We start from the raw sequence: 8,440 nt of genomic DNA, 5'->3' as shown, positions 1-8,440 counted from the left end.
AAAGCTGAGGCTACAGTCCCATTGTTCCCCGGCATGCTGAATGCCGTGAAGCTCTGCATTGTCCCGGGTAGGGTACTTGGGGAAAGCAATTCTGCAGTCACATCGCTGAGGCTGATAGTGTTCTGCGTCGAGCTGCTGCCATTTGATGTACGGGTATACCCTTCCCCTGAAAGTGAGGTGGCTGCTGTTGGAGCGCTGATATCAGTTAAGATGCTGCTGGTTTCCGCTGAGGGGCTTGTTGTTTTCTGGGAGGGTGTCCTTGTTGGAGCTGGAGTTGCAGTGACATGGGTTGCTTTGGTGCTGCCATTTTCCGTGGGACTTTGAGTTTGATCTGCGGGAGAATCTGTGAGATCCATGACTGTACTTCCCTCGTTGTCAGTGGGGCCTGTATATGCGGTGCTCCTGGGTGTTTCACCTGGAGGAGAAGTCATGAAAACTGTGCTTCTATTGACATCGGTAACGGTGGGGCTACTATAGGTTGGGAAGCCTGGGGTTTCTACTGTTAAAGGACTGGGGGAAGGTGCGCCAAGATTCACATCACTCGTGGTGGTGGAGGGGGCTTTTGCAGAAGTGCGTACTTCACCTGACATAGCACTCGTGGACGCTACGCTTGTCATGTCGCTCGATGAGGCGCCTGCAGATGCCGAGGGGTTGAGGTCTGTATCTGAACTGGATGTTTCTCACCTGGCAGATGTTGCACTAGTAATGCTGGTGCTGAAAACACTTAATGTTCTAGTGGAGTCCGATGAGGAGGTGTGCATTTCAGGTGAGAGGGAAGTAGTCAAAGCTATGTCGATGGTGAGATCTCTCCCGGTGCTGTCGATCGTGGTCAGGGAGGTGTGCGTTTTCCCCGAGGGAGTGTTTCTGGATGTAGTTCTGGTAGCCACATGAGCTGGCGTGGGACTCGTATGGGTTGAGTGTCTATGCGCCATTGCAGTGCTGTGTGTCTCAACTGAAGTAGTCTGGATGGTAGTCAGGCTGGTACCGACATCACTCCCTGTGGGATTCGTACTTGGTGGAGGGTTGTCTGTTGTTTCTGAAGGAGCACTGGATGAAGCTGTGCGTCTACTGGCCTCCATCCTTGTGGTGCTGAGAGTTGTTGAGGGAGTGTGTGTTTCACCCAAGGGAGCACTTGTGGAAACAGTGTTTATAGTGGCATCACTCGTTGTTGTGCTGGGCTCAGCTGAGGGCCGGTGTGAGGAGGTACAGTTATGAGTTGCAGTGGAGCGAGAAGTGAAGAAAGATGCCTTTGTGGTGACATTGCTGAAAGCGCTGCTTGTATGGGATGAAGAAGTGTAAAATTCCCTGGAGACGGTGCCGGTCAAACCTGTGCTCACAGCGACATCATTGCCTGTGGGGCTAGGCATTGTTGGTGGGACCTGTGCTTCTGCTGAGGGAGTACTTGCGGATGCGGGTTTTGTTGTTACCTCAGTTCCTGTGTCAGTTTCATTTTCTGGTGTCGCGGAACTGAGTGTCTTGGAGGAGAGAGTACTTGTGGAGGGCATGGTTTCAGGGGAATTATTCATGGTGGTATCGGCCTGGGAGGGAGGGCTCTGTGTTGATCTCGAAGGAGAAGTTGTAAAAGCTGAGGTTACAGTCCCATTATTCCCCGCCATGCTGAATGCCGTGAAGCTCTGCGTTGTCCCGGGTAGGGTACTTGGGGAAAGCAATCCTGCAGTCACATCGCTGAGGCTGGTTTCCGCTTAGGGGCTTGTTGTTTCCTGGGAGGGTGTCCTCGTTGGAGCTGTAATTGTAGTCACCTGGGTTCCTTTGGTTCTGCCATTTTCCATGGGACTTTGAATTTGATCTGCGAGAGAATCTGTGAGATCTATGACATCTTTGAAGGTGTTGCTGTTTTTGCATGATGAAATGTGAGGTTTCCCAAGGTGTGTCCCATTCAAAGTTGTGCTTATAGCGATATTACTCTTTGGATTGGGCTTTGTTGGTGATAATTTTGTTTCTGCTGAGGGAGAAATTTACTCTGTTAGATTTGTTATTACCTTAGAGATCATTATAGGTTTCATATATTGGTCAGTTCTGGGATCTTATTTTATTTGGATTTTTTTTCAGGTATTAGCCTTCCAGGGTTATTATAATAAGATGGTTAGGCATATAAATCTAATTCTATACAGAAAGATTAAGTAAGATCGAAGTGAAATACGAATATGTCAGGGTTAGATCAAAGCCTGATTTCCGTGACTGTTTTATCAATAATAGTTTTACTGACTGTCTATGCAAAGATGTGCACATTTCAAAATTGAGTGAAGATTGTTATTCTCCCTCATTCTTATTGTGTGAGTCATAATAGAGAGCCTGTACAAACATGCTAACATGAGTATAAAAAAAGAATAATAATACAAACTTTATAAGAAATGCATCTAGAATTTGTGTTGATGATCAGGATATAGTCTCTGAGGCCATACATTGACCTACAAACCAGAGCATGGTGGCATGCATGCCAATATCCCTTATGGCACACTGATGAAATGCACAAGGTGCAACAACCTATGCACATTACCCAAGAGCAGCTCAATTGGCCTAGATGCCACTAATAGCTCTTAATCTGTGATGCATTTAGATTCTTTATGGCAACCTACATTTTGTTGTACTCATTAATGACTCTGCTAGACATACCAGAGTATTTCTTACGAAGTAGAGAAGTGAAATACTAGAGAAATTCCATAAAAACATGGTAGCAGTAAGTAATATATTTTATTGTAAATTCACGATCTTCTCAACTGAGAATGGAAGAGAGCTCATGAAGAATAAAAATGTAAGGATAGTTCATCAGTTCTCTTCCAGAACTTTGGTAGTTCCCCAGTGCTCCAGGATCTTTGAAAGATATGGTTCTATGATTCTGAGATCACATCTGCCAGCTCTTTCAGGATTTGATGGATTACATCCCAGAGTTCTGAAGATCACAGATGTGATCTCTGAACCATTGAATAATATCTTTCAAAGATCCTGGAGCACCAGGGAACTACCAGAGGACTGCAAAAGAACTGATGTGGCTGCTATTTTCAAAAAAAAAAAAAAAAAAGGAAAGGAAAAAACTCCAGGTGCAGGAAATTACAGACCAATCAGTCTGACATCAATACCTGGGAAGATCCTGGAAAAGATAATCAAGCATCAGGTCTACAAACACCTAGAAGCAAGCAAAGTTATAACCAGAAGCCAACATGGTTTGTCAAAAACAGATCATGCCAAACAAATTTTATTTATTTCTTTGACAAAGTGACTAAATTAGTGGATCAGCAAAATGCTGTGGACATAGTAGACTTGGATTTCAGGAAGGCATTTGACAAAGTAGACCACAATCTATTTCTTAATAAGTTAGAAAAATGTGGAATAGAAAGCATCACCACCAGATGGACTTGCAACTGGCTGACAAATCACACTCAACATGTAATCCTTAATGTAACTGCATCTACATAGAGGGAAATGAGCAGTAGGGTACTCCAAAATTCTGTTTTAGGTCCTACATTGCACTGGAGCATATAAAGGAACATAGGACATGAAAGATAACCTTTTTGTATGGCAATTGAGTAAAGGGCAGTAGATGCAGCAAAGGTTTACAATCCAGAAGGCACAGACTTGCCAAAGAGTATTTATGAACTAGAATACCTGGAGGAAAAGAGTTGTCCACATTATCCCAGAAATTTTTAATACTCGTCAAGAAGTGTGTCGCATCCTCTATGCCAAGACAAAATATGAAAAAAACACTCCATGCCTTGATTTTCATAGATACTGGGCTGTGTGTTGTGAACAAAAGTATGATGGCAGTGAGATCATTCAGAAGTTCCAAGAGAATTTCAAGATTAAAAAATCAATCACACACTACAGTAGAATCCTGGTATAGAAGAATAAAGACAGAATTTTTCTACTCAATCAAAGGAGCAAAAAAAAAAAACCCTAATGCCAAGACACTCTAAAATAGAGGAAATCAAAGAGGCAGAGATGTCTGTGGCATGGAGTACAAAAAATGTGGCCATACAAAGAATCACAGCACACTAACAATTACCAGAACAAAGGCCACGGGGAAGCTTTTGCACATAGCATTCTAGTAAGAATACAGCTAGAATTCTATGCAAGAAAGTTGTTATACCATCAAACGGCAACCCGACTGTAATTTAAAAAAAAAAAAAGATAATGGGGATGAAGTTGTAGCTACATGCATCATCTTCCAATGCAGATTGGGTGAACAAGTCAGATAGATTTGGGGAAGGAACCATAAACTGAGCCAGCAAGAAAGAGTCTACTATGAAACTATTGTTGAAAGAAAAATCTTCATCAGGGTCCAGTTCAAGCCGGGAATAAACAAAATGGAGACTGCTTTAGAAAGAAGGTTGGAGTTTATTGAAGAGCAGAACCACAAGACATGAGGCTCTGGAACAGCTGACCACATGTTGCTGGCAGTGGTGGATTTTTATACCTTCTTGGGCTTTTGAGGTTGTTTCCTGTTCCTGTGGCATGAACTTTGACCTGAGCTTTTGAGTGTGCCCTTTTTGGTATTGATGGGTTAATCCTATTATACCCTAAAGGTTTTTTTTAGAGTTTGGGTGGGGGAATGTAGATTTTAGGAGTCTTTGTCTTTCTAATCTCATCAGCTTCTAGCTTCCTGGCTCCAACCTTTCTGAATAGGATTATCACATCTGCATTTCTACAGACCCAGCCTCTGCTTGGGGCAGAGAGACTTGGGGGGGTGATTCTGCCTAAGATTTTCCATTATTCCTTTAGAGAAATATATTCTGCCTTTTTAATATTCCCCAACATTTCTTTCTCTGGGGGGGGGGAGACTGATTTCCCACACTATCATCCATTGAAACTGAGTATACTGTAGCAGTGCTAGAAAACCAAACCAAAACTGCTGACTGATATTGGGGTTGACACAACAAATCCTTTCCATCTGGAAGATAACACAGGTGCGTCAAACACTGATATGAGGCAAACCTACAGAATAATTTATTAGATAACATTAAATTCTAACATTAGAATTAAAACCTTATAACAAACCCCAGAAATTGATATGGTAATGTTATTAGGAAAATAAATCTTGTGAAATTATTCAGGTTCTGTTAAGAAGGGGTGCTGGAATAATGCAAAAACTGATTTATGACTTCAATTAAACTACAAGGGTTAATCCTTATCCCTTGCATGTTCAAGAGAGAAAGAAAAGGGAGATGTAATATAGTGTATTAGCCACAACTGTTTTAAATCACTTGCTTAATGTCTGACCTACATTGCTGCATTGTTTAACAGTTGCTATTACTGAAAGCCAGACTGGCTGTCTCCAAGCTGATAATGAGGTTTGGGATGAGAAACTGTTACTTTAAACCTATTGGTTGCCACCTAGAGGCTAACTGTATAAATAGCTGTGCAGCAGTCTTTAGGGCTGTTTCTGTTCTGAGTTAATAAACTTGTTTGCTGTTTCAACACTCTGCCTCATTCAATGCCTAAAGAACCAAAAATATAACAGTGGCGACGAAGGTGGGATGTGCTGGTTCATTGAGAGAGCTTGAAGTCACTACGGGATGAGGTCAGCACAGAGCCTGACAGGAACTACGTCCCCCCTCGGTCTGCCAGCAAGCCACATTGGAGACCACCATGCCCTAAGGATCCGTCCTAGGGCCTACACAGAAGCCAGCAGCGCAAGGCATTGAACGAAGAAACAAACCACCATGGTGAAGGTCGGGAAGCTCAAAGAATTTGATGTAACTCACCCGGAGAGATGGGCATCCTACATCTCCCATGTCAAAAATTACCTCCGCGCCAACCAGGTTGCCGAAGATGGATTGAAGGTCGCGACACACCTCTGCGTGTGCGGCCCTGCCACCTTTGACATTGCAGAGAACCTGGTCGCCCTGGTGCCACTCAAGTCGGTCACCTACGCAGACTTGAAAAAAAAGCTCCGAGACCACTTCGAGCCCAAGTTATCCATTATAGCGTGGAGGCACGCTTTTGAGCAGCGGGAGCAACAACCCGGCAAGTCTGCAACAGAATTCATTGCCGCTCTTCGTCAAGCGTCCTGACTCTGCAATTTTGCGGATTTAGAGGAGAGACTACGAGACCGCTTAGTCTGCAAACTCCGGAATCGAGAGCTCCAACAAAAACTGTTCACTAAGGAGACTCTCTCGCTATAAGAGGCCTTGAAGGAGGTCATGGCGGACAAAGCTGCCAGAGGGGCTGTTAAAGTGCTGCGGCCCTCCAAAAGTACGCCAAGCACTGAAGCCGTCCACCACGAGGATGCCGAGTGGATGGAAGACACCGACTCAGACTACGAAGTCAACCAGCTATGAAAGCACCCGGAGAAGGGACCACAGCCAGCTGAGAAGGCAGTTCCTTTCCTTAGATGCATGGGATGTGGAGGCTGCCATCAATGCGCGGATTGCCAATTCCTAACTGCAACGTGCCAGGCCTGTGGCAAACCAGGCCACATCGCCGCTGTCTGCCGAGGTCATCAGAGGGACCGCCCAAAAGAAGATGCATTCAGGAGAGGTACCGGGGCCCCGGGTCAACACCGAGTAGGGTTCTGCTCCAGCCAAAGGAGAGTATTCCGCACTGGTGCCCATCGCCCCCTAAGCTTGACTACAGGTCAAGCTTCAGGGAGTTCCATGCAAGATGGAACTGGACACAGGCTCAGCCATGTCCATCATTTTACAATAAACATTCAGACACCTATGCCATCGTAGCAACAGATGGGCCAAGCTACGGCCGTCTAATCCAGGGCTTTTCAACCAGTGGTACAGGTACCACCTGTACCCGTTGGCACCTGGCACGCAACCATCCTAGAAAAGTGGTAGCAGGGCAGGGGAATGAGCTGAACCGGTGGCAGCACTGCACAAGCCTGAGCAAGAGATGGCTGGAGCTGCAGAGCTGTCAGGGCTCAGCAGAAGCGCCAGGATCAGCACCAGGCTTCAGCTGGAGCTTGGTGCTGATCCTGGTGCTTCTGCTGAGCCCTGAAGAAGCACCAATCATCTGGAAAGCAGCATTGATCCTGGCACTTCTGCTGAGCCCAGAAGAAGCACTGATCAGCTGGAATGTTGCAGCATCTCTAGGGTCTTGTGATTTACATTCAGATGCTTGGCAACTGATTCATATTTATGATGGTCACAGTGTCCCAGAGTGATCAAAACCTGCTGCAACCACCCAGCAGAGGGGGGGGAATAAAAACAAAATACCCCCCCACCCCACCCCCGCTGCCAATCCTCAACAGAAATGCTCACAATGAAAACCTTGGACAGGAGGAAGAGCACGGCCGGGCGGGCAGGCAGGTGTCTTGCTCGGCTGTGGCTTGGGGGGCACTTTGTTCAGTGCCATTGTAATTTCAAACAGTCACTAAGCAAACTGTTGTAAGTCGAGGACTACCTGTACTTTATCACTTTTTTCCTCTTTTTTTGGTCACGTTTTTGACACCTTGCTAGGCGACTGGTGGTACTCAGATGTTGCCATATCCTAAAAGTGGCACAATGGGTGAAAAGGTTGAAAAGCCCTGGTCTAATCTACTACTCACAGATTTCCAAAACTCTCGAGTGGCGATCAAAGGCGAAGCCACACTTCTGGTGGAATTCAAGGGGTTCAAGGGGCCATTAGATATCGTAGTGGTGGAAGGCCAATGCACGAGCCTCATAGGGCTTGATTGGTTTGATGCATTGGGCATTCAAGTAACCGGCATTCACTGAACACAAGCGGCAGATCTGTCTGCAGTCTGCCAAGAGTTCGCGGATGTTTTCAGTTCTAGTCTAGGGGAGTACAAGGGTCCTCTGATCACCCTCAAGCTTGATTCTATGGTAACTCCAATACGGATCAAGCTTTGTAGAGTGCCTTCCACATTAAAACCCAAAATCGATGCAGAGCTGGATAAGCTAGTGGAACAAGGGCTATTGCAGCCCGTAGACAGTGGGGTGTGGGAGACCCCCATAGTAATGCCATTAAAGGCCAACAGGGAAGTGCAAATATGCACTGACTATAAGTGCACCCTCAACAGGGCACTTCAACAGCACGCATACCCTGTGCCAGTTGTCAGCCATATTTTGGTGTCATTGCAAGGAGGCTGCGTGTTCGCCAAATTAGATTTTTTTTTTTATAAAATTTTTTATTAATTTTTCAATTAAAACAACAAATACAAATGATGCATATATATACACCAACAAACGATAAAGATACTCAAAACATTTTCGGATACACTCGGCAGTCCCCACCTTGCCTCCACCCTCATCCACTTTACCTCTCCTTCCTCCCCCTTAAACCTACAACCTCTCCTCCTTTTCTTACCACCTCTCTACATCCCCTTTGCCTTCTTAACCACCTCATCGAGTGCAACTTGGGGTACCAGCCGAGTATATCCTCTTATTAATACAATTCCATTATATACCTATAATAATTAAATACATCAAATTATAATTTCCCCTAATCGCCTCCCCTCCCCGACTTCCCAGAACTA

Source organism: Protobothrops mucrosquamatus, unplaced genomic scaffold (assembly GCF_001527695.2).
Source record: "Protobothrops mucrosquamatus isolate PMUCROS unplaced genomic scaffold, P.Mucros_1.0 scaffold227, whole genome shotgun sequence".
NCBI classification, from domain to species: Eukaryota; Metazoa; Chordata; class Lepidosauria; order Squamata; family Viperidae; genus Protobothrops; species Protobothrops mucrosquamatus.
This window is presented reverse-complemented; position numbering follows the sequence as displayed.